Source organism: Pseudophryne corroboree, chromosome 11 (genome assembly GCF_028390025.1).
Source record: "Pseudophryne corroboree isolate aPseCor3 chromosome 11, aPseCor3.hap2, whole genome shotgun sequence".
In the NCBI taxonomy this organism is placed as follows: Eukaryota; Metazoa; Chordata; class Amphibia; order Anura; family Myobatrachidae; genus Pseudophryne; species Pseudophryne corroboree.
The window spans coordinates 179,564,835-179,591,799 of NC_086454.1; the positions used below are offsets into that span (position 1 = coordinate 179,564,835).

At 43.9% G+C, this 26,965-nt stretch overlaps 5 non-coding genes and 1 pseudogene across 5 annotated transcripts; 1 reads left to right on the plus strand and 5 right to left on the minus strand.

The window, feature by feature from the left end:
- Positions 1–235: 235 nt before the first annotated feature.
- On the plus strand, positions 236–354 carry LOC134970456 (5S ribosomal RNA; annotated as a pseudogene).
- A 2,213-nt stretch (positions 355–2,567) lies between these two features.
- On the minus strand, positions 2,568–2,649 carry TRNAS-UGA (transfer RNA serine (anticodon UGA)). Its single transcript has one exon. It is a non-coding gene; the product is annotated as a tRNA-Ser (tRNA).
- Positions 2,650–4,791: 2,142 nt separating this feature from the next.
- Positions 4,792–4,872, minus strand: TRNAL-UAA (transfer RNA leucine (anticodon UAA)). Its single transcript has one exon. It is a non-coding gene; the product is annotated as a tRNA-Leu (tRNA).
- Positions 4,873–5,530: 658 nt separating this feature from the next.
- Positions 5,531–5,612, minus strand: TRNAS-UGA (transfer RNA serine (anticodon UGA)). The gene has a single exon. It is a non-coding gene; the product is annotated as a tRNA-Ser (tRNA).
- Positions 5,613–15,192: 9,580 nt separating this feature from the next.
- Positions 15,193–15,274, minus strand: TRNAS-CGA (transfer RNA serine (anticodon CGA)). Its single transcript has one exon. It is a non-coding gene; the product is annotated as a tRNA-Ser (tRNA).
- A 169-nt stretch (positions 15,275–15,443) lies between these two features.
- TRNAS-UGA (transfer RNA serine (anticodon UGA)) lies at positions 15,444–15,525 on the minus strand. The gene has a single exon. It is a non-coding gene; the product is annotated as a tRNA-Ser (tRNA).
- Between the last annotated feature and the right edge of the window lie 11,440 nt (positions 15,526–26,965).

Sequence of the window (26,965 nt, forward strand, 5' to 3'; positions counted from 1 at the left end):
TATTAATTTAATTGCCTCATTTAATTTATTTGAGGCGACTCCGGCATGTGCTCTCCATCATAATTGTAACATTGAGGATTTCATCAGTGATTAATCCCTCCACTTCTTGGTCTTCCTTGGGCCATTAATTGGCCAATACTAATTGGCGATTGTTAAATCAATCTTTTTCTTTACGGAATTACATTTTGCCTCAAATACCATCCATTTTTATATGCTGAGAGGTGTTTACCATACCTTCTACAGTCATACCATGCTGGATCTGCCCGATCTCGTTTGATCTTGGAAGCCAAGCAGCATTGGGCCCGGTCAGTACCAGAAAGGGTGACCCTCTGGGAATACTGGGTACTGTAGTCCCATCAAGGTACATACCTTTCATTGACCAGCAGAACCTACTTGTCAACTAACACTGCAGAACACGCAGCATAGTTGATTATTTCAAAAGGAGTCCGGTAATTAAAAAGCCGGTTTCTTTTTCTTGTATCTCTTATATGAAATACGCATAAGTATTTTCAATCATAAACTCATAGAGATAACGAGAACTTTTTATTTTCGCAGTGGACATATGTCTAACAATAATACTCGCCTAGAATCGAGAGGGTGTGCAGACAAATTTTCTGTCACCTACTTTCAATAAGCGAGTGACATATTATTACTATATCGTCTTCTATATACTATTTAATACTTGTTTTAACCCACTTCGCTGTTTTACACAGCAATGTTTTTTTTCATATAATTAATTAAACTTGTTCGTCTGAAGAATTAAATAAAAGTTACGTTTTAATGCTTTATATACATTCCATTATTTCACAATATTGTCATTAAATTAATCTAAAAAGTGTGCCCCAGGGAGAGATATCAACCAGCTCTTTTTTTGCTTCTTTGCAAAACCACCCCTAATATGCATAAAAAGCAGTACGTAGCTGGCAGGATTTGAAACTGCTCGGGGAAACCACAATGGTTTTCAAGTCCATTGCCTTAACCACTCGGCCACAACTACCTGACATTGATTGGATGGTGCTACTTGGAAATCAAATTTTTTTTCCTGTTGGCAGCAATATCTGATGCATTTTATTTTAATTTGCTTCAATATTAATATGTAAACATTGTGAAATATAATAGCTAGTATAGTTTAATGTCAAATTTAGGTGTCAAGGACTTTTGATCTTGTACTAAATTAATTAGAAATCAGAGCCTTTAACATCACACCATGCCAACACCAGTGCTCCTGAACTGTATTGTACATTTTACGGACATTTTATCAAATAATAATCATTTAAAATATATTAGGTTTTTCATTGGTCTATTCCACAGGTTCTCAAACTCGGTCCTCAGTACCCCACACAGTGCATGTTTTGCAGGTCTCCTCTCAGAACCACAAGTAAATAATTAGCTCCACAAGTAGACTTTTTAAAATGTGTCAGTGAGTAATCAATACACCTATGCACCTGCTGGGTTATCTGCAAAACATACACTGTGTGGGGTCCTGAGGACTGAGTTTGAGAACCTATGGTCTATTCCTTAATAAAGTCTGGAATTATAACAACTGACACTGCACAATTAATAGTTTGTTGATTATCAGACATTTTTTCTTACCTTTCATTACATCTCTACAGCTACAAATCCAGATAGACAGAATCTGCATGTACAAGTTGCCACTGTGAAACATTTATACAAGGTCACAAGCATGTATATAGAATCCAGAAAGACACTGTCTGAGATTATATGGTTTAAAAAGAAGTCCATTGTAAAACAGGATATATATGTAGGTGAGCTAAGCTGAGATTGATAACTCAATTCTTAAACATAACATGCTTTGATTCTCTTCATCTTGAATGCATTTCGTTTTTAAACCAGCTTGAAAAGCAAATGGATTTCAAGTTCATCACCTTAACCACTCGGACACAACTACCTGACCTCTATTGGAAGGTGGTACTTGGAAATCAAAACATTTTTCCTGTTGGCAGAAATATCTGATCCATTTTATTTTAATTTGCTTCAATATTAATATATAAACTTTGTGAAATATAATAGCTAGTATAGTTTAATGTCAAATATAGGTGTCAAGAACTTTTGATCTTGTACTAAATAAATTAGAAATCAGAGCCTTTAATATCACACCATGCCAACACCAGTGCTCATGAACTGTATTGTACATTTTATGGACAATTTATCAAATAATAATCATTTAAAATATATTAGGTTTTTCATTGGTCTATTCCTTAAAAAAGTTTGGAATTATAACAACTGACACTGCACAATTAATAGTTTGTTGATTACCAGACATTTTTTCTTATCTTTATTACATCTTTACAGCTGTAAATCCAGATAGAAAGAATCTGCATGCACAAGTTGCCTCTGGGAAACATTTATACAAGGTCTTAAGAATGTACATAGACTGCAGGAAGACACTGTCTGAGATTATCTGGTTTAAAAAGAAGTCCTTTGTAAAACAGGAAATATATGTAGGTGAGCTAAGCTGAGATCGATAACTCAATTCTTAAACATAACATGCTTTGATTCTCTTCATCTTGAATGCTTATAGTTTTTAAACCAGCTTGAAAAGCAAATGTAGCTGACAGGATTTGAACCTGTGCAGGGATACCCCAATGGATTTCAAATCCATCACCTTGACCACTTGTCCACAACTACCTTAATGTTGTTTCCCTGACAAGCTGTTGTGCAAAATCAATGTTTTCCTTTTTTGGTAGCTTTTACATTAAGTTAAACTTTGGGAAATATAAAACCTACTTTAGTTTCATGGAAAATAAAGTTATCAAGGACAAATGAGCTTAGCTTTCTACATGCATAAAAAGCAGTACGTAGATGACAGGATTTGAACTTGCACGAGGAAACCCCAAAGGATTTCAAGTTCATCACCTTAACCACTCGGACACAACTACCTGACCTCTATTAGATGGTGCTACTTGGAAATCAAAATTTTTTTCCTGTTGGCAGAAATATCTGATGCATTTTATTTTCATTTGCTTCAATATTAATATATAAACTTTGTGAAATATAATAGCTAGTATAGTTTATTGTCAAATATAGGTGTCAAGGACTTTTGATCTTGTACTAAATAAATTAGAAATCAGAGCCTTTAATATCACACCATGCCAACACCAGTACTCATAAACCGTATTGTACATTTTATGGACAATTTATCAAATAATAATCATTTAAAATATATTAGGTTTTTCATTGGTCTATTCCTTAAAAAAGTTTGGAATTATAACAACTGACACTGCAAAATTAATAGTTTGTTGATTACCAGACATTTTTTCTTATCTATCATTACATCTCTACAGCTGTAAATCCAGATTGAAAGAATCTGCATGCACAAGTTGCCACTGGGAAATATTTATACAAGGTCTTAAGAATGTACATACAATGCAGGAAGACACTGAGATTATCTGGTTTAAAAACAAGTACATTGTAAAACAGGATATATATGTAGGTGAGCTAAACTGAGATCGATAACTCAATTCTTAAACATAACATGCTTTGATTCTCTTCATCTTGAATGCATATAGTTTTTAAACCAGCTTGAAAAGCAAACGTAGCTGACAGTATTTAGACCTGTGCAGGGATACCCCAATGGATTTCGAGTCCATCGCCTTAACCACTCAGCCTCAACTACTTTAATGTTGTTTTGCTGACAAGCTGTTGTGCAAAATCAATGTTTTCATTTTTTGGTAGCTTTTACATTAAGTTAAACTTTGGGAAATATAAAAGCTACTTTAGTTTCATGGAAAATAAAGTTATCAATGACAAATGAGCTTAGCTTTCTATATGGATAAAAAGCAGTACGTAGCTGGCAGGATTTAAACCTGCGTTGGGGAACTCCAATGGATTTTAAGTCCATCGCCTTAAACACTCGGCCAAAACTACCTGACCTCTATTGGATGGTGCTACTTGGAAATCAAAACATTTTTCCTGTTGGCAGAAATATCTGATGCATTTTATTTTCATTTGCTTCAATATTAATATATAAACTTTGTGAAATATAATAGCTAGTATAGTTTAATGTCAAATATAGGTGTCAAGGACTTTTGTACTAAATTAATTAGAAATCAGAGCCTTTAACATCACACCATGCCAACACCAGTGCTCATGAACCGTATTTTACATTTTACGGACATTTTATCAAATAGTAATCATTTAAAATATATTAGGTTTTTCATTGGTCTATTCCTTAATAAAATTTAGAATTATAACAACTGACACTGCACAATTAATAGTTTGTTGATTACCAGACATTTTTTCTTACCTTTCATTACATCTCTACAGCTGTAAATCCAGATAGAAAGAATCTGCATGCACAAGTTGCCACTGGGAAACATTTATACAAGGTCTTAAGCATGTACATAGAATGCAGGAAGACACTGTCTGAGAATATCTGGTTTAAAAAGAAGTCCATTGTAAAACAGGATATATATGTAGGTGAGCTAAGCTGAGATTGATAACTCAATTCTTAAACATAACATGCTTTGATTCTCTTCATCTTGAATGCATATAGTTTTTAAACAGGCTTGAAAAGCAAAAGTAGCTGACAGGATTTGAACCTGTGCGGTGATACTCCAATAGATTGCAAGTTTATCACCTCAACCACTCGGCCACAACTACCTTAATGTTGTTTAACTTACAAGCTGTGTGCAAAATCAATGTTTTCCTTTTTTGGTAGCTTTTACATGAAGTTAAACTTTGGGAAATGTAAAAGCTGTTTTAGTTTCATGTAAAATAAAGTTATCAAGGACAAATGAGATTAGAGTTCTACATGCATAAAAAGCAGTATGTAGCTGGCAGGATTTGAACCTGCACGGGAAAACCCCAATGGATTTTAAGTCCATCGCCTTATCTTTCGGCCACAACTACCTGACCTCTGTTGGATGGTGCTACTTGGAAATCAAAACATTTTTCCTGTTGGCAGAAATATCTGATGCATTTTATTTTAATTTGCTTCAATATTAATATATAAACTTTGTGAAATATAATAGCTAGTATAGTTTAATGTCAAATATAGGTGTCAAGAACTTTTAAACTTGTACTAAATAAATTAGAAATCAGAGCCTTTAATATCACACCATGCCAACACCAGTGCTCATGAACTGTATTGTACATTTTATGGACATTTTATCAAATAATAATCATTTAAAATATATTAGGTTTTTCATTGGTCTATTTCTTAATCAACTTTGGAATTATAACAACTGACACTGCAAAATTAATAGTTTGTTGATTACCAGACATTTTTTCTTATCTTTTTTACATCTCTACAGCTGTAAATCCAGATAGAAAGAATCTGCATGCACAAGTTGCCTCTGGGAAACATTTATACAAGGTCTTAAGAATGTACATACAATGCAGGAAGACACTATCTGAGATTATCTGGTTTAAAAAGAAGTCCTTTGTAAAACAGGATATATATGTAGGTGAGCTAAGCTGAGAAAGATAACTCAATTCTTAAACATAACATGCTTTGATTCTCTTCATCTTGAATGCATATAGTTTTTAAACCAGCTTGAAAAGCAAATGTAGCTGACAGGATTTGAACCTGTGCAGGGATACCCCAATGGATTTCAAGTCCATCACCTTGACCCCTCGGCCACAACTACCTTAATGTTGTTTCCCTGACAAGCTGTTGTGTAAAATCAATGTTTTCCTTTTATGGTAGCTTTTACATTAAGTTAAACTTTGAGAAATGTAGAACCTACTTTAGTTTCATGGAAAATAAAGTTATCAAGAACAAATGAGCTTAGCTTTCTACATGCATAAAAGCAGCACGTAGATGGTAGGATTTGAACTTGCACGAGGAAACCCCAAAGTATTTCAAGTTCATCACCTTAACCACTCGGCCACAACTACCTGACTTCTATTGAATGGTGCTACTTGGAAATCAAATGTTTTTTCCTGTTGGCAGAAATATCTGATGCATTTTATTTTAATTTGCTTCAATATTAATATATAAACTTTGTGAAATATAATAGCTAGTATATTTTAATGTCAAATATAGGTGTCAAGTGTAGCCCTGGTTTGGATACGGGCTACGAAAATTAACTCACATAAAGGGAAACTGTGTATGTATATATATATATATATATATATATATATATTATAGTTATAGTAATGATTACTGTTATGATTGGGAATTGGTATATGGGGGATTTGTGGAGCGGGAGCGGTATGGAAGTTTCTAGCAGCCTTGGCACGCGGGGCCCTGGGGGGGACTGACGATGGGAGGACCGTTAGGAGCACGAGAAGGAGAGTGATATCGAGAAAGAGAGAGAAGGTGGGAGACGACGGAGGCTGATAACAAATGGGCGGACTAAAAAAAAAACTAACTCTACCATCAGCTGAGGCTACCGTGTCCGGAGAGAGCGGGAGACACGGACATCGCAGCAGGGGGAAGCCCTGTTTTCTGCCTCCTACTAGAGACGGCATCCGTCTTCTTGGAGAAAATATCGTCGCCGCCGGGGGAAGTCCTGCCCTCCGCAGCCTAAAAGTCTGGTCAGCCACATCCTCCAACAACGGACGTAGCCGCCGGGGGAGGACATAACCGCCGGGTAAGTCCTGCCAGCCGCCACAGAGAAAGGACATTGCTGGTGGGGAGAGGTCTGTCAGCCACTGCCCAATATAGACGATCGTGCTTTGGAAGAGAGGTAACCGCACTGAATGATAAAGCATCTCTCTGGCTGACTGTGACTAACTGATATATATATATATATATATATATATATATATAATTGAAGTAATGTGGAGCGAGTATTGCTATTACCATTGCCAGGAGTTATAGCTTAGTGACCCCCTGGTTCCTCTTAAGGAGTAGTAAAAGCGGCTGCTGTCCGGAATAGTAGGACCCTCAACCCCGCACTGCCTAAGTCACTGCTCAGCGGCTACAAGTGGTGAGGCTGAATACGGTAACTGTTAAGGGGAAAGGCTGTCAATGCTGCTACAGACTACCGGGGGATAAGAAGTGAAGTGGCAGAACCTATTCTTGCTAGTAAAGAGGCAACATAGCACCGCAGCTATAATAGATTAAGGAACATCTTACGGAGTTGGGGGAGCCTGCACCACCTACTCTATGCAATAACTATATCTATATATATATATATATATATATTGTATTTAATATTCAGCCACATTAAGCAACCTGAGATTCTGCATTAGCGTCAGCCTCTACGGTCCTGGTAATAGTTCTATAGCTTACATTATAACAGTTATAGCACCCATAATGTCACACACCAGAGGCGGTGTTCGCCGTGCTTACACCTGCGTGTCTGCTAGTCGGTGTTGTGGCCTCTGCCTTCGGTGGGCCACGGGCTCCGGCATCTGGTTGGCGCAGCTACCGGCGGTTCTCTGGGGCATGGGCGCCGCCATGACACCCGGCATCACGTGGACGGGGGGCAGGTGACGTCATCAGACTGCTCCGCCAATCCAGCGCTGGCGGGAGATTCAAAGTCAGACGCCGGACAGAGCTTCAGTGCCTGAGTATCGTCTTTCCCTGACGTAGATGCCAGTGCTCTTGTTCCCGGCAAGGATCCCTGCAGTCGTACTCCAGTGCCTCCGGCATTTCCAGCTGCCAGTTCACTGCTCCAGCTTCAGTGTATTCAGCGGCCGGTAATCTCTCTGCGCTCCAGTCATCCGTGCTCCTAGTGATCAGCGTCTCAAGTTTCCGTTCTCAAGTTCTACAGACCAACAGCGTCTAAAACCCCTGCACTTCAATTCCTCACATCATCAGCGTCTCAAGTCTCCGTTCTCAAGTTCTACAGTCCAACAGCGTCTAAAACCCCTGCACTTCAATTCCTCACATCATCAGCGTCTCAATTTTCCGTTGTCAAGTTCTACAATCCAACAGCGTCTAAAACCCCTGCACTTCAATTCCTCACATCATCAGCGTCTCAGTCTCCGTTCACAAGTTCTACAAATCCACAGCGTCAGAAACCCCTGCACTTCAAATCCTCACATCATCGGCGTCTCAGTCTCCGTTCACAAGTTCTACAGATCCACAGCGTCTAAAAACCCTGCACTTCAGTTTCTCACATCGTCAGCGGCTCTGTCACCATTCACAAGTTCTTCAACCACTTGTGCTAATAATCATCATTCATAAGTTTCACAAGTTATCAGTGACTTTTAAACATCATCCACAGTTTCTTCAATTACCAGCATTTCCAATACTGCTCACTGAACCCTTCAGTGGGTCTGGACATTCCCTTTATTTATTCCTTTTGGCATTTGACTTTAAGTTGTTTTCCTCTGCAATAAAGCTCTTTCACATTTCATCAAACTTCACTGTCAGTGTCCTGTATGAGGAGATCCTATATCAGGCCCTCACTTTTCCAGCTCAGTTGTGGTTCCTCTTCCCAACCATCGGAAGAATCCCCAAGTTCACAACAACCTCAGTCTAGGCCAGTGACAGCATACTCAGGCCACATGGACCCAGGGAATTGGAACCCAGAGGCGAGCGCCATGCAGGACCTAGTTTCCCAAGTACAGAGTCAGGAAGCAGCACAGAATCAGGTGATGCATTATCTCCAGGAGTTATCTGGTCGGCTGGATCAAATTCAGACTTCGCTGGCTTCAGTGGTTGCAGCTCCAGTTCCAGTATCCGCTCCAGTGGTTGTCTCTGGCAATGTTTCCTCCTTGTCTGGAACCAGGTCACGCCTTCAGCTTCCCACTCCTCCTCGTTAAAACGGGAATCCAAAAAATTGCCGTGGATTCCTCAATCAGTGTGAGGTACATTTCGAACTCCTCTCACACAACTTCCCTACTGATCGGTCTAAAGTGACATACATTATCTCATTACTTGAGGGTTCAGCGTTGGAGTGGGTGTCACCGTTGTGGGAGCGTTCTGATCCGTTAGTTTCCAGTTATACCAATTTCTTGGCGTCATTCCAAAGAATTTTTGATGAGCCTGGCAGGACGACTGCTGCCTCAGCTGACTTGCTCCGAGTTCGACAAGGCTCTCGTACAGTGGGAGAGTATGTAATTCACTTTCAAACTATAGCTTCTGAACTGAGCTGGAATAATGATGCCCTTCGGGCTGCTTTTTGGAACGGGCTCTCGGATCGTTTAAAAGACGAGTTGATTACTAGAGATTTGTCAGATTCCTTGGAACAGTTGATCTCACTCTGTGTAAAGGTGGATCTCCGTATGCAGGAACGAGCTGGTGAACGTAGTTGGTCTGACCGGTCAAGGCTCCGATCTCTTCCTTCTAAGCAGACAGTCAATTCCAGTCCAGACGAACCCATGCAGATTAATCGGTCTCGGCTGTCCCCAGAAGAGCGTCAGCGTCGGCGTGAGGGTAGACTCTGCCTCTACTGTGGAGCCACGGATCATTTCCTCAAGTCTTGCAAGTCTCGCCCGGGAAACGGGCAGTCCTAGCTTGTTTTCCGGAGAAGTCAAGCTAGGGGTTGTTTCTCAATCTTCTCCGGCAGTGGACTGTCTACTTTCAGTGTCTTTGTTTTCTGAGTCAGAAGTCAAAACCGCTATGGCTCTGTTGGACTCAGGAGCTGCGGGGAACTTTATTTCCCTTTCCTGCTCCCAGAATTTGGGCTTGATGTTACAGTCGGTCGAACGACCTATTACGATTACTGCTATTATTGGTATCCAAATTCCTAATGCTTTGATTACAAGTCATACTATGCCAATTAAGCTGCAAGTGGGAGCTTTGAACCAAGAACATCTGGAGTTCCTTGTGATTAAGGAGATGTCTCATGATCTCGTCCTTGGTCTTCCCTGGCTCAAGCTTCACAACCCTCACGTCGACTGGAGGTCGACACAGATCATTTCTTGGAGTCCTTTCTGTCACTCGAATTGTCTTACTCCTGTCTACCCACTTCGTGCATCGTCTAAATCGGATGTAGAGTCTATTCCAGAGGCTTATCGGGAGTTTACAGATGTCTTCTCGGAACAGGCGGCCGATAAATTACCTCCGCATAGACCCTGGGATTGTCCTATTGAGCTTATTCCGGGGAAAATGCCACCTCGAGGTCGTACCTATCCTTTGTCAGTTCCTGAGACTCAAGCCATGTCAGAATATATCAAGTCTAATCTGCAGAAGGGATTCATCCGTCCCTCCACTTCCCCAGTGGGAGCAGGCTTCTTCTTTGTGAAGAAAAAAGATGGAGGCCTGAGGCCATGTATCGATTATCGTGGTCTAAATGAAGTCACCATTAAGAACAAGTATCTTCTGCCGCTCATCACAGAGCTTTTCGATAGAGTTCGTGGAGCTCGAGTCTTTACTAAGCTCGATTTAAGGGGAGCATATAACCTAATACGTATCCGACATCGGGAAGAATGGAAGACGGCCTTCAATACTAGAGACGGGCATTATGGGTACCTGGTAATGCCGTTTGGCCTCAGCAACACCCCAGCCGTCTTCCAGGGATTCATTAATGAAGTTTTCCGAGAAATGTTATACCTAAATGTGGTGGTATATTTGGACGACATCCTGATATTTTCGAAGAATCTCTCTGAGCACAGAATACAAGTTAAGGAGGTACTCCTTCGGTTGCGAGAGAACCATCTTTATGGCAAAATTTCCAAGTGCACCTTTGAGGTCCCATCTATTCCATTTCTGGGCTACATTATTTCAGGAACAGAGTTGCGAATGGATCCGGAGAAACTTTCGGCCATACGGGACTGGACTCAGCCTCTTTCTCTGAAAGCAGTGCAAAGATTTCTAGGGTTCGCAAATTACTACCGGAAATTTATAAGGGGTTTCTCTACTATTGTGGCGCCTATTACTGCCCTAACCAAGAAAGGGGCTGACCCAAGCCTTTGGTCCTCTGAAGCAGTAGCAGCATTCGCTCAGTTGAAGGCAGCCTTTATGACCGCTCCGGTACTTCAGCAGCCAGACTTCCTAAAACCATTCTTTCTGGAGGTTGATGCTTCTACGGTAGGCATAGGTGCTGTACTTTCGCAGTACGCTACAGATGGGAAGTTACATCCGTGTGGTTTCCATTCTCGCAAGTTTTCCCCTGCTGAATTAAATTACACCATTGGAGACAAAGAGCTGTTGGCAATTAAATCTGCCTTAGAAGAATGGAGATATCTTTTGGAGGGTGCTAAACACTTAATTACGATTTTTACGGATCACAATAATTTACTGTATCTCAAGACGGCCCAGTGCTTGAATCCCCGTCAAGCAAGATGGGCGCTCTTCTTTTGCTCGATTTTTGTTTATCATTAAGTACCGGGCTGGAACTCTTAACACCAAGGCGGATGCCCTATCCCATTCCGTAATGGCTTCCGATGAGGAGAATACCGTTGAAAAGGCATTGATCCTCAGTCCCGTCTCTATCTCTGCAGCTCCCACTGCGTTGGGTCCTCCTCCTGGAAGAATGTCTGTGCCAGTTAAATTTCGACCAAGATTGTTGCTCATATTTCTAAGTTTTCTGGCCATCCGGGAGTTCAAAAGATGTGGAAATTTCTGCGAAGATCTTACTGGTGGGACACTATGAAGAAGGACGTCCAAGAGTATGTCAACTCGTGTCCTCAATGTGCTCAGCACAAAATTCTACGTCTGGCTCCTGCAGGATTGTTGCACCCACTGTCCATTCCTAAGAGGCCTTGGACTCATATCTCTATGGACTTTGTTACTGAACTACCTCTCTCTAAGGGTCATAACACCGTCTGGGTGATTATCGACCGATTCTCTAAGATGGCACATTTTGTTCCGTTGACCGGATTACCATCAGCTTCTAAGTTGGCTTTGTTATTCATTCGGGAACACTTCCGCATGCAAGGGTTACCTCTGGAAATAGTCTCGGATCGAGGGGTACAGTTTACGGCAAGATTCTGGAGAGCCCTCTGCACGGCTCTACAAATAAAACTCAAGTTTTCATCTGCTTATCATCCACAGACCAATGGGCAAACTGAACACGTCAATCAAGATTTATAGACTTTTCTCCGTGTTTACCTCTCTCCCTCGCAAGATAATTGGGTGGAGTTGTTGCCTTGGGCCGAGTTCGCCCATAACCATCTATATCACTCTTCGACTGGTGAGTCTCCATTTTTTATTAATTACGGATTTCATCCCCAAGTTCCGGAATTACCCATTTGTCCTCCAGAAGAAGTTCCTGCTGCAGCCTCTACTCTCCGACATTTCAGTCAAATCTGGAGTCGAGTTCATGCCAATCTCAAGAGAGTTTCCGGTCGCTATAAGTTCTTTGCGGATAGGAAGCGACGGGCAGCTCCTCAATACAAGGTTGGTGACAGGGTATGGCTCTCTACCCGCAATCTTCATTTAAAGATGCCCATAATGAAGTTCGCTCCAAGGTTCATTGGTCCTTATCCCGTGTTACAAGTCTTGAATCCGGTTGTCTGCAAATTGGGGTTGCCTTCCCATCTCCGGATACCAAATGCCTTCCATGTCTCTCTTCTTCGCCATCTTGTTTTGAACCGGTTTCATTCCAAGTCCCCAAGGCCAACCTCTGCAGAGGCTGAAGAGGGTATGGACTTCAAGATCAAAGCTATTCTAGATTCCCGCTATCTTCACAAGAATCTACAGTATATGGTGGAATGGAAAGGTTTTGGCCCCGAGGAAAGGAGCTGGGTCAAAGCTACTGAAGTTTCAGCTCCCCGACTGGTGCGGATGTTCCATCCCAGACATTCGACAAAACCTGGAAAGTGTCCAGGGGCCACTCCTGGAGGAGGGGGTACTGTCACACTCCAGAGGCGGCGTTCGCCGCGCTTACCCCTGTGTGTCTGCTGATCGGTCTTGCGGCCTCTGCCTTCGGTGGGCCACAGGCTCCGGCGTCTGGTTGGCGCGGCTACCGACGGTTCTCCAGGGCATGGGCGCCGCCATGACACCCGGCATCACGTGGACGGTGGGCAGGTGACGTCATCAGACTACTCTGCCAATCCAGCGCTGGCGGGAGATTCAAAGTCAGACGCCGGACAGAGCTTCAGTGCCTGAGTATCGTCTTTCCCTGACGTAGATGCCAGTGCTCTTGTTCCCGGCAAGGATCCCTGCAGTCGTACTCCAGTGCCTCCGGCATTTCCAGCTGCCAGTTCACTGCTCCAGCTTCAGTGTATTCAACGGCCAGTAATCTCTTTGCGCTCCAGTCATCCGTGCTCCTAGTAATCAGCGTCTCAAGTTTCCGTTCTCAAGTTCTACAGACCAACAGCGTCTAAAACCCCTGCACTTCAATTCCTCACATCATCAGCGTCTCAAGTCTCCGTTCTCAAGTTCTACAATCAAACAGCGTCTAAAACCCCTGCACTTCAATTCCTCACATCATCAGCGTCTCAGTCTCCGTTCACAAGTTCTACAAATCCACAGCGTCAGAAACCCCTGCACTTAAAATCCTCACATCATCAGCGTCTCATTCTCTGTTCACAAGTTCTACAGATCCACAGCATCTAAAACCCCTGCACTTCTATTTCTCACATCATCAGCGTCTCAGTCTCCGTTCACAAGTTCTACAAATCCACAGCGTCTAAAACCCCTGCACTTCAGTTTCTCACATCGTCAGTGGCTCTGTCACCATTCACAAGTTCTTCAACCATCTGTGCTAATAATCATCATTTATAAGTTTCACAAGTTATCAGTGACTTTTAAACATCACCCACAGTTTCTTCAATTACCAGCATTACCAATACTGCTCACTGAACCCTTCAGTGGGTCTGGACATTCCCTTTATTTATTCCTTTTGGCATTTGACTTTAAGTTGTTTTCCTCTGCAATAAAGCTCTTTCACATTTCATCAAACTTCACTGTCAGCGTCCTGTATGAGGAGATCCTATATCAGGCCCTCCCTTTTCCAGCTCAGTTGTGGTTCCTCTTCCCAACCATCGGAAGAATCCCCGAGTTCACAACACCCTCAGTCTAGGCCAGTGACACATAAGACATTATTTACTGGAGCTGGGTTGTTGAACCAAGTCACCAGATGGTAACAAAGACAGTAAGAGCAAGAATATCATCTAGCTTCCATTTGCCCCTGTTATAGTCACATTAACTGAACTAGGGAACTAATAGCGGCACTCGGCCGAGGCGGAGCTAACACTAACATTAGAGACAGACACTCAGCAATCGGTTGATAAGGATTTACAAATATCTCTTCTTCGAAAGTACAGGTCTCAATCGCATTGACTCAGAAATCATTATTCAAGTTGCTATAATGGGCCCCAACTGTGCACCAACATTATAGTCGGGTATATCCACTAGTGGACTAGATGTGTCTATTACAGGAATAGAGGGAAGATAGTACGCTATCTATAGGTCTCGGGAAAAGTATACTGTATAGATTAATTTTATGTTTAACCGGTTCTACCACAATTTTTTTTTGTATTGCATGCAACAGGAGTGTTCAATAGGACTATTCTATGAAAAAGGATCTATTGTTGTTGTTTATCTGTCCATGGGATAAAATGGTTGAATACTGTTATTTGTAATAAAATATAAGTACTTACCTTAAGGGTCGTCTTTGACACATGAGATCGGATTACCCTGAAAGAAAACAAAGGCTGAATTACGAAAAATAAAACTAAAGGTAAGAGCTGTCCCCTTACCTTCTACCCACATGCTAACTTTACACCCGGTGCATAGTGATACCACCATTTGCCCTCATTGCTTAAACTAACCAATAGTCCCATACCGGGAGGCTTTCCCAAGCAAGCCAGGGTACTCCTGCTTGGGTGGAGGCACTTACGTCTGATGATATTACACCCTTAATAGAACCAACTGTTAAGTAGGGCTACACAAGGACTTTTGATCTTGTACTAAATAAATTAGAAATCAGAGCCTTTGATATCACACAATGTCAACACCAGTGCTCATGAACCGTATTGTACATTTTATGGACATTTTATCAAATAATAATCATTTGAAATATATTAGGTTTTTCATTGGTCTATTCCTTAATTAACTTTGGAATTGTAACAACTGACACAGCAAAATTAATAGTTTGTTGATTACCAGACATTTTTTCTTATCTTTCACTACATCTCTACAGCTGTAAATCCAGATAGAAAGAATCTGCATGCACAAGTTGCCACTGGGAAATATTTATACAAGGTCTTAAGAATGTACATAGAATGCAGGAAGACACTGTCTGAGATTATCTGGTTTAAAAAGAAGTCCATTGTAAAACAAAATATATGTAGGAGAGCTAAGCTCAGATCGATAAATAACATGCTTTGATTCTCTTCATCTTGAATGCATATAGTTTTTAAACCAGCTTGAAAATCAAACGTAGCTGACAGTATTTGAACCTGTGCGGGGATACCCCAATGGATTTCGAGTCCATCACCTTAACCACTCGGCCTCAACTACCTTAATGTTGTTTTGCTGACAAGCTGTTGTGCAAAATCAATGTTTTCATTTTTTGGTAGCTTTTACATTAAGTTAAACTTTGGGAAATATAAAAGCTACTTTAGTTTCATGGAAAATAAAGTTATCAAGGACAAATGAGCTTAGCTTTCTACATGGATAAAAAGCAGCACGTAGCTGGCAGGATTCAAACCTGCGTGGGGGAACTCCAATGGATTTCAAGTCCATCGCCTTAACCACTCGGCCACAACTACTTGATCTCTATTGGGTGGTGCTACTTGGAAATCAAAACATTTTTCCTGTTGGCAGAAATAGCTGATTCATTTTATTTTAATTTGCTTCAATATTAATATATACATTTTGTGAAATATAATAGCTAGTATAGTTTAATGTCAAATGTAGTTGTTAAGGCAGTGGCGTAACTAGAAATTTTTCTCCCCCAAGCCAAAAAATTCTTTGGCGCCCCCCCCCCCCCCCCCCCACCCCCACCCGCCGCATAATTGGGAGCAAGAAAGGGATAAATATGCGGCGCGCGCTGCAAAAAAGGGGCGTGGTTTTGTTGGAATGGGCGTGGTTTCTCATAAAGGGGCGTGGTATTGCAGGAAAAGACTACCTTATACCCCAGTTTTGCAACCTGCACGCCCAGACGTTAGCCACCACAGGAAAGAAAAATAATCCTGATTCATGCCCCTTACATTATTTGTCATTTTTCCTCCTTATAGTAATGCCCATTATACATTATGCCACATACTGCAATGGCCCTTAGACATTATTCCACACACAATAATGCACATGACACATTATGCCACACACCATAATGCCCCCGACACATTATGCCACACACCGTAATGCCTGTGACACATTATGCCACACACCGTAATGCCTGTGACACATTATGCCACACACCGTAATGCCCCCGACACATTATGACAGGAATCGCAATGCCCGTTATACATTATGCTACACACTGCAATGCCCCTGATACATTATAGCACATACAATGCCTGTGACACATTATGACACACACCGCAATGACCTTGAGACATTATACCACAATGCCCGTGATATAGTATACCATACACCGTAATGCCTGTGACACATACCGCAATGCCCTGCCCGTTATACCCTATGCCACACACCGCAATGCCCGTTATGTATTATGCCACACTGCAATGACCCTGAGACATTATACCACATACCACAATGCCCGTGATATAGTATACCACACACCGTAATGCCTGACACATTATGACACACACCGCAATGTCCGTGATACATTATGCCACACACTGCAATGACCCTAAGACATTATACCACATATCACAATGCCCGCGATATAGTATACCATACACCGTAATGCCTGTGACACATTATGACACACACCGCAATGTCCGTGATACATTATGCCACACACTGCAATGACCCTGAGACATTATACCACATATCACAATGCCCGCGATATAGTATACCATACACCGTAATGCCTGTGACACATTATGACACACACCGCAATGTCCGTGATACATTATGCCACACACCGTAATGCCCATTACACATTAAGTCCTACAGTAAGGCTTCTAATTACTTTTCAATTACCTTCTCGTTGTCAGGGGTTTCATGCACTGGGTGTCATGCTCGTTGCCAGGTGTTTCATGCACTGGGTGTCATGCTCGTTGTCAGGTGTTTCATGCACTGGGTGTCATGCTCGTTGCTAGGAGGTAGTCCTTGTTGCTAGGGCTGTGCTCCCAGTGCCACATATGACCCCAGTGCCAGATATTCCCCCACGGTGCCAGGTACTCACATGCCCCCGGTGCCAAATATAGCCCCCCCCCATGTGCCAGGTACACATATACCCCCCCAGTGCCACATATGCCCCCAGTGCCAGATATTCCCCCCCAGTGCCACATATGCCCCCAGTGCCAGATATTCCCCCCGTGCCAGATATGCCGCCAGTGCCATATATTCCCCCCCAGTGCCACATATGCCCCCAGTGCCAGATATTCCCCCAGTGCCAGATATCCCCCCTAGTGCCAGACATCCCCCCCAGTGCCAGACATCCCCCCCCCAGTGCCATATATGCCCCAGTGCCAGACATCCCCCCCCCAGTGCCAGATATCCCCCCCAGTGCCAGACATCCCCCCCCAGTGCCATATATGCCCCAGTGCCAGACATCCCCCCCCAGTGCCATATATGCCCCAGTGCCAGATATCCCCCCTAGTGCCAGACATCTCCCCCCCAGTGCCATATATGCCCCAGTGCCAGACACCCCCCCCCCCCAGTGCCAGATATCCCCCCCAGTGCCAGACATCCCCCCCCCAGTGCCAGATATCCCCCCCCAGTGCCATATATGCCCCAGTGCCAGATATCCCCCCTAGTGCCAGACATCTCCCCCCCAGTGCCATATATGCCCCAGTGCCAGACATCCCCCCCCAGTGCCAGATATTCCCCCCAGTGCCGCCGTCGCCGCCGCCGCTTATTGGAGGGACACGGAGGGCACAGATCGCCTCTCCTGTGTCCCTCCTGCTGCATCATCTCCGGCGGCCGCGGGTCTAATAGGGGGAAGTGCCGTCCGTGAGCCAATTAGAGCTCACGGACGGCACTTCCCCCTATTAGACCCGCGGCCGCCGGAGATGATGCAGGAGGGACACAGGAGAGGCACACGCTGTGCCGTCCGTGTCCCTCCAACAAGCGGCGGCGGGAAGGAGAAAGCAGACTGACATGCGGGCACTCGTCCGCATGTCAGTCTGCTGTAATCAGTGGCGCCCCCGCAGCCCCTCGCCCCCAAGCCACCGCGAGGACTGCGGGGGCAGTAGTTACGCCACTGTGTTAAGGACTTTTGATCTTGTACTAAATGAATTTGAAATCAGAGCCTTAAACATCACACCATGCCAACACCAGTGCTCATGAACCATATTGTACATTTTATGGACATTTTATCAAATAATAATCATTTAAAATATATTAGCTTTTTCATTAGTCTATTCCTTAATAAAGTTTGGAATTATGGGGGGGGGCGTGGCTTGGTGACGGACCCAGGCAGTCGTGTGGTGCTGGAGCTCCTGCCTGGGATACTTTTATTTGTCCTTTTCCCGCTGTTATAAGGTCCCCACACTTATTTGTTGCACCCTCGCCCCACTCCTGCCTTGGGTACAGTGGTCTGCGGAGCCGGCGGGTGCCTCCTGCACCCGTGCAGGTTGCGGCCTACTTACCCACCTGAAGCCGGGGGCTCAATTTCACCTCAACCGGGACCGGAAGTGGATCGTCAGCACCCCTCTGGCGAAGTATTTCCTCCCTCTCTTTGCCGCCTATGCAACTCTCCCCCCTCGCCTGGCCGGTCCGACGGGAGAGCTCCCGCTGCACGGCGCTGCCCAGAGCGGGGACCCACTGATCGGCGCCAAGGTAGCGGTGGAGCGCTGGGGATCGCAAGACCGCGCGCAGGAGCACACCGGACCCCGCCAGCCTCTTCAGCCTCCGGATTGCCTCGGTGGCTGGGAGGCCCCTCTCCACTACCACCAATGCTTCAGCCCGCTCCAGGAGATCAGCAAACACCCCGGTCTCAAAGGCCTTGTATGGGAGACTGATGGCGCCATCTTGTTTAAGGGCTGCATGCCCACTTTGCTCATCTTTACACAGAGGGAGGTGAGATTTGTGATTTCGGATCCCAGACTTTCCTTGTCAGACGCTGCTGGCTGTGGGAGCTACTGAACACCGTCCTCCACACTGTGCTTGCAGCCTGGCTACGTATGATACACTCTGCTGGGTGCTGCTAAATTGAATTCATTTAAATTACATTAAATTACAGGCAACTGGGGCTTAGCTGTGTGCGGTGTCCCAGCTGTCCCCCTCCCCTCCTGGCCTCTATATTTTTGTTGAAATCTTCATTGCCCTACATTCCCACCTACTGAGGGACACACGGCCATTCTCACTTATATGTACCCTGTTTCATTGGTGGGACTGGAACTCCCTCCTGTGGCGACTCCCTGAGTTGCACCCTTTCTTCACACTTTCTTATACTATAACGGGGAGATAGCGGAGACCCCCCCTCCCGCTGCTATATCTGCTCTTCTGAAAGGGAGGTTCGTTGAGCACCGCAATATGTTGGCGGACATCCGGCCTTCTACAACTAAGATACTCTACCCTTCACATCACGATGCCTGATCTGTAAATTACAATGACCTGACCGAGCCATGCTGGGGGGAACAAGTGATATGTCGTTTGTAAGTTGACACCCAGTTCGACGATAATTCCTTTTGACTACGCCTAGCACCATGCCTCATGCAGAGTAGACGTTCTGCCAAGAAAGTGTCAAATAATCCAGCCATATCATCCCAAGTAAAGGCTTTTCGGACGCTATTTTGACCACCAGTGACTGATTCTGCCTCCTCCACCCCTTCCTCATCCTCCTTACTCTCCAGAACCATGGCTGGTAATACGGCTGAGAGGCTCCCTGCTCTCCTTCCGACATCTTCTCCTGTGGTGGAGTCCTCGGATTTATCTGCCATTCTCTCCAAGTTGCGGTCCCTGCCCACCCGCCAGGACCTACAGCAGGACCTTCAGTCCATGGAACAATGGATACAGGATTCCATTCAGACCCGTCTCTCTTCCATACAGTCCGATGTCACTCAGGTCGCAGACAGAGTGGTAACGTTGGAAGATTGTTCTGAGAGGACGGATTCTAAAATATCTGATCTCCATGATCTCATCTCTCGCCAGTCGCGTTCTCTGATAGCCATGGGCTGCCGCCTTGATGACGTGGACAACAGGGGGCACCGGAATAATCTGCGAATACGGGGCTTGCCTGAAGATGTCGCACCCCAAAACGTTGAATCTACTCTAACCAAAATATTCAATGAACTTTTGGGAGCGGACTCTGACTACCAGATGGTGTTTGACAGAGCTCACCGGGCCTTGCGTCCCAGAGGGACGCCGACGGAAAGACCCCGAGACGTTATCTGCAGACTCCACTACTTCCAGAAGAAAGAGGAGATTCTTAGAGCAGCCAGACGGGCACCGGACATTACTTTTGATGGCCATAGGATACAAATCTTCCCGGACCTCTCGTGGACTACCTTGCAACAGAGGCGTATACTCCGCCCCCTCACAGATGAACTTAAAAAGCGTAACATCAAATTTCGGTGGGGATTCCCATTATCCATCCAAGTGACCTACAAAGGGACCCTTCTTGTCCTACAGGAATATGACGGCGTTAAGGACTTTTGCTCGGCCCTAGATATCCCGACCCCGAGTCTCCCTAATTGGCTGGACCCGTTTGAACTTTCACTGTCTCCTCTGCCCCAACTGGAACGGTGGCAGAATGTCCGTAATCCTAGGAGACGACGACGAGATGTCACGTTTGAGGAATCTGCAGCCGTTCCTGCTGCTACAGTTGCCGCAGATGACACGGGATGACGAAGGCGAGCAAGACCTTCTGTTACTATTTCCAGGGACACGTGACTACTTGACATATTTATTATGTTTTTGATATGTTGTTTTCTCTTTTGCGATGTCCTTCCACTGCTTGTTGATTAGTTCTATGTCGACAGCTGTTTCAGTACTTGTTCACCTCCCGTGGTTGTTTAAGTACTGCCATTTCCTGCCAAGTTTTGTACTTTGTTTTTTGTTTTTGTTTATTGGTTTCTAGGCTGAGTCGCTTTTATATTAGCTCAATGTTATCTGATATGTCATTTTACCTTTAGCACGCAGTGCTCTGCTTGATTTCGTAGTCTTCTGATTCAATTTCTTCTTTACTCGAACTGCCCTGTACACTGAATAATTTTGTTTGTACTACAATGCTATTTGATGGCGATGTGTCCCGGTTCCCCCCAGATCCCCCCTTGCTCTGCTATACATTTGTAGATCATGGGCCGTTTTTGGTTTCCCATGACTAATGATGCAGAGTATTGCTGTTGTATTGACAGCTGTTTTTTTTTGTCTTTTCTTGTCTATGTTACCTCCCTTTGTCTTTCCTCTTGTGCTTTCCTCCCCCCCTCCCCCCACTTGGATGAGGTATTATAGGCGGTTACTGGATGACACGGTGATATGGCAATGCTGGTATTTACTAGTATCAGAACATTATGGCTAATTTAAAGTTAGTATCATTTAACATAAAAGGCCTTAACATCCCAGAGCAGAGATCCCGGCTCCTACATTCTCTGCATACTGACAAAGCGGACGTGGTGTTCCTTCAGGAGACACACTTTAAAAAGGGTGCCTCTCCGAAGCTACACTCCCGTCATTTTCCACAGGGATATTATAATGATTTCTCTGGGGCTAAGGCCAAGGGGGTTGCAATTTTATTTGCTAAACATATTAGACTGCATGACGTATCGGAAATTCCTATTGGAGATGGGAGGGGCATGCTGGTGAAGGCTACTATTGCTGACCAAACTTTTACATTTGTTAACCTTTATCTCCCTAATCAGGGCCAGATCCATTTTATGAGGGAGGCGTTGGAGCTGGTGGAGCAGTCTCTGGCAGGGGTATTAGTGATAGGAGGTGACCTTAACTGGGCATTGGAGCCTCTACTAGATACTTCGTCTGGAGCACCCAGATCCTCATTAAACAATGTTAGACGCTTTCAGTCAATTCTACATGATTTCCAGTTAATGGACACTTGGCGCCTGCTCCATCAAAAAGATAGGGACTACACGTTTTACTCTTACCCACACAATTGCTATACCTGTATCGACTATTTCTTTGTGGATCACAACTCCCTTGATTTACTTGTAGATGCCACATTAGGTCAAATAGTTGGCTCTGACCATGCCCCCACTACTCTTGTCTTTTCTTTACGCCACCCTCCCCCGCGCCAATGGCGTTGGCGCTTTAACGAGAGATTTCTCAGAGACCCAGACTGTAGGGCCCAATTAGACAGTACCATTGAGGATTATATTGCTCTTAATATGACCGACGAGGTCTCCCCAGTGACAGTGTGGGAAGCCCATAAATGCGTGATTAGAGGCAAATGCATCCAACTGGGCTCCCTCCTCAAGAAACAAAAAAATGATTGTCGGGATGCCCTACTTGCTAAAATTAAAAGACTGGAACTCATACATAAATCCACACTAACTTCCGATGTGTTAGCAGAGCTGCAAGAAGCTCGGTCTTCCCTTAATAACTTGCTGAATGAAGGCACCCGCAGAGCGTTCCGCTGCTGCCGGCACAAGTTCCATAGGTGGGGTAACAAACCCGGGAAGCTCCTTGCCCGTGCTCTTCGTGCCCAAAGATCCCTGACTTATCTTAAGGAGATTAGGGACTACTCTGGTGTGCCCCATGCTTCTGACGGTAAGATGGCTGAGATCTTTCATGCGTACTATACGAAACTCTATAACTTGACATCACAGCGCTCCCATTGTGAGCAGTCATTGCCTGGGAAGGCAGTAGAGGATTTCCTAGAGGAGATTGATTTCCCATCCCTCTCCCCAGATATAATTAAAGCCCTCGAAGACCCTTTCACAGATGACGAACTTATGTCCGCCCTGAAGTCTTCCCCATCTGGTAAAAGTCCGGGCCCCGGCGGCTTCCCCATATCTAATTACAAATCGTTTCAAGATAAACTTCTCCCTCTCTTGCTCCGCGCTTGCAATTCTGTCTCTCCGCAGGCACTCTTTTCCAATCAGTCCTTGGGGGCACACATCACTATCATCCCTAAAGACGGAAAAGACCCATCGTTGCCAGCCAGTTACAGGCCAATCTCCCTCCTTAACGTTGATATTAAATTGTATGCTAAGCTCTTAGCGAACCGCCTGTGTCTGTTGCTGCCGGCAGTGTTACACCCGGATCAGGTTGGCTTCGTTCGCGGTAGAGAGGTGAGGGACAACACCATAAGAGTGATTGACCTGATAGCCCATGCAAACTCCGCTCAGGCTCCCATGATGCTTCTCTCCGTAGACGCGGAGAAAGCCTTTGACTGCATCGATTGGGTCTTTATGGAAAAGACGCTGCGACGACTGGGCCTGGGGGAAGTGTTCTTGCATAAAATCTTGGCGCTATATCGAGCTCCCTCGGCGCAGGTGCGGGTGAACGGAATACTTTCTGACCCGATAGCTATCTCCAATGGGACTAGACAGGGATGCCCGTTGTCACCATTGATATTTGTTTTCTGCATGGAGGCTCTGGCTAGGGCCATTCGACAGAGCACCGATATCACTGGCTTGAAGGTGGGTGGAAATGAACATAAACTTGCATTATTCGCGGACGACCTTCTGGCGGTCGTTACAAACCCTGCCGTATCCCTGACTGGTCTTATGAAAGAATTTGAACGCTTTGGAGCATTATCCAATTTTAAGATTAACTATGCTAAATCGACGGCCCTTAATATCTCCCTCCCCTCTGACTTAGTCTCGACTCTGAAGACTGTTTCCCTTCACCTGGCACCTCTCACACATGAAATATTTAGGCATTCTGATCCCCTCCTCCCTTTCGACTACAGTCGCTCTAAATCACCTCCCTTTGCTGCGTAAGCGGCGTAAGGAAATGTTGCAGTGGCTTCAACAGAAGTTCTCCTGGCTCGGCCGTATGAGTATAGTGAAAATGAATATCCTGCCAAGGCTGCTATATCTTTTCCAGACTATCCCCTTAAAGCTCCCCTATCAGTTTTTGGTAGACACACACAAAGCTATTAGCCGATTTGTTTGGGGTGGCAGGAAGCCCAGGTTCAAGCATTGCTATTTATACTATAGGAAGGCGCAGGGGGGCCAACAGCTGCCCATGGTTTCGTCATATTATCAGGCTACGGTCTTAAATAGGATCCTGCATTGGTCACGACCGGGTGCCGGCTCTAGGCAGTGGGTTGACTTGGAGAGACGGTCCTCGGGTCTACAATTACAGGCAGTGCCCTGGCTTAGGACAATAGTCCGCTCCCCACACCTGACGGTTGGGCCCACCTTAGTTCTCTGGAGAATGTTGCGATATAGACTGGGTCTTTCTTCATCAACTTCCCTGCTTCTCCCGCTTCTTGACAACCCACTGTTTGGACCAGGTATGGGTGGAGGTGCGGCCACCAGGTGGAAGCGAGTGGGCTTGACTAGGGTAACACATTTGCTCTCTGGGGGGAAGGTCAAATCTTTTGATGAACTCAGGGAGGGCACTGATATCCCTACGACTGACTTCTGGTTATATCTCCAGACTCGTCACTTTATTTTGTCTCACAGGACAGCTGCTGCATTAACTAGCAATATTACACCTTTTGAAGCAATGTGTTCCCAATCCTCTGAACCCACCCATGTTGTATCGGGTATATATAAGATATTGTTACATGGTCGTTTCACAGGAGATCCCGCTTTATGTACGAAATGGGATGCTGATCTGGCACCTAGAGGGATACACATTAATTGGAAGAAACACTGTGAAGTTATGTCCCGTTGCTCTACCAGTTTAGAAGTTATTAAAAAACAGTATAAATTGCTTACTAGATGGTATCGATGTCCCTCCCTCCTGCATAAGTTCTTTCCTTCAGTATCCCCCTTGTGTTGGAGGTGTGGAAAAGACCGAGGTACCCTTATTCATATATGGTGGGACTGCCCCCTGATCTCTACCTTTTGGGGCCAAGTTATACAACTTTCCTCCGAAATCCTGGGGTTTCAGGCTCCTACTGGGATTGACTTTTGGTTGCTCTCCCACACAGAAATTCCACTAGCAAAGTATAAATATTCCCTTCTCAAGCATCTGAACAATGCAGCGAGGGCGGTGGTACCGGTCCACTGGAAGTCTCTGCCCCCCCCCCCTAAAATATGGGAATGGTTCCAGCTAATAGAATTTTATAGGTCAATGGAGGATATTTTTCATTCAGTTCTTGACACACATACCGATTATGTTGCCACGTGGTTTTCTTGGCTGGAATTTAAGTCTACCTCTACCTACAAAGACCAGATTCCACTGAACTCACCATGATACAGCTTTTCTGTGTAGTTCACCTCATTGTACGGTACCCGTACCTGTATCTACTTATGACTGGTTAGCTCATTCATTCCCCTACCCTGACTTTACCCCTTTCTCCCTCCCACCATCCTTTGTCTTGTCTTTTGTGTGGATTCTAGATGCTCTATGCTTTACTGGTCTATTGACCCGTGTGTTTATATGATGTAGTATTATTTGTTATATCTTTGTTTTTTCTGAAAAACCAAAATAAATAATATATATAAAAAGTTTGGAATTATAACAACTGACACTGCACAATTAATAGTTTGTTGATTACCAGACATTTTTTCTTATCTTTCATTACATCTCTACAGCTGTAAATCCAGATAGAAAGAATCTGCATGCACAAGTTGCCAATGGGAAACATTTATACAAGGTCTTAAGCATGTACATAGAATGCAGAAAGACACTGTCTGAGATTATCTGGTTTAAAAAGAAGTCCATTGTAAAACAGGATATATATGTAGGTGAGCTAAGCTGAGATTGATAACTCAATTCTTAAACATAACATGCTTTGATTCTCTTCATCTTGAATGCATATAGTTTTTAAACCAGCTTGAAAAGCAAAAGTAGCTGAATGGATTTGAACCTGTGCAGTGATACTCCAATGGATTGCAAGTCTATCGCATTAACCACTCTGCCACAACTACCTTAACGCTGTTTTCATTTACAAGCTGTGTGCAAAATCAATGTTTTCCTTTTTTGGTAGCTTTTACATTAAGTTAAACTTTGGGAAATGTAAAAGCTACTTTAGTTTCATGTAAAATAAAGTTATCAAGAACAAATGAGCTTAGCGTTCTACATGCATAAAATGCAGTGTGTAGCTGGCAGGATTTGAACCAGCACGGGAAAACCCCAATGGATTTTAAGTCCATCGCCTTAACCATCGGCCACAACTTCCTGACCTCTGTTGGATGGTGCTACTTGGAAATCAAAACATTTTTCCTGTTGGCAGAAATATCTAATGCATTTTCTTTTAATTTGCTTCAATATTAATGTATAAACTTTGTGAAATATAATAGCTAGTATAGATTTTTGTCAAATATAGGTGTCAAGGACTTTTGATCTTGTACTAAATGAAATTGAAATCAGAGCCTTTAACATCACACCATGCCAACACCAGTACTCATGAACCGTATTGTACATTTTATGGACAATTTATCAAATAATAATCATTTTAAAATATATTAGGTTTTTCATTGGTCTATTCCTTAAAAAAGTTTGGAATTATAACAACTGACACTGCACAATTAATAGTTTGTTGATTACCAGACATTTTTTCTTACCTTTCATTACATCTCTACAGCTGTAAATCCAGATAGAACGAATCTGCATGCACAAGTTGCCACTGGGAAACATTTATACAAGGTCTTAAGCATGTATATAGAATTCAGGAAGACACTGTCTGAGATTGTCTGGTTTAAAAAGAAGTCTATTGTAAAACAAGATATATAGGTAGGAGAGCTAAGCTGAGATCGATAAATAACATGCTTTGATTCTCTTCATCTTGAATGCATATAGTTTTTAAACCAGCTTGAAAATCAAACATAGCTGATAGGATTTGAACCTGTGCGGGGATACCCGAAAGGATATCGAGTCCATCACCTTAACCACTCGGCCTCAACTACCTTAATGTTGTTTTGCTGACAAGCTGTGTGCAAAATCAATGTTTTCATTTTTTGGTAGCTTTTACATTAAGTTAAACTTTGGGAAATATAAAAGCTACTTTAGTTTCATGGAAAATAAAGTTATCAAGGACAAATGAGCTTAGCTTTC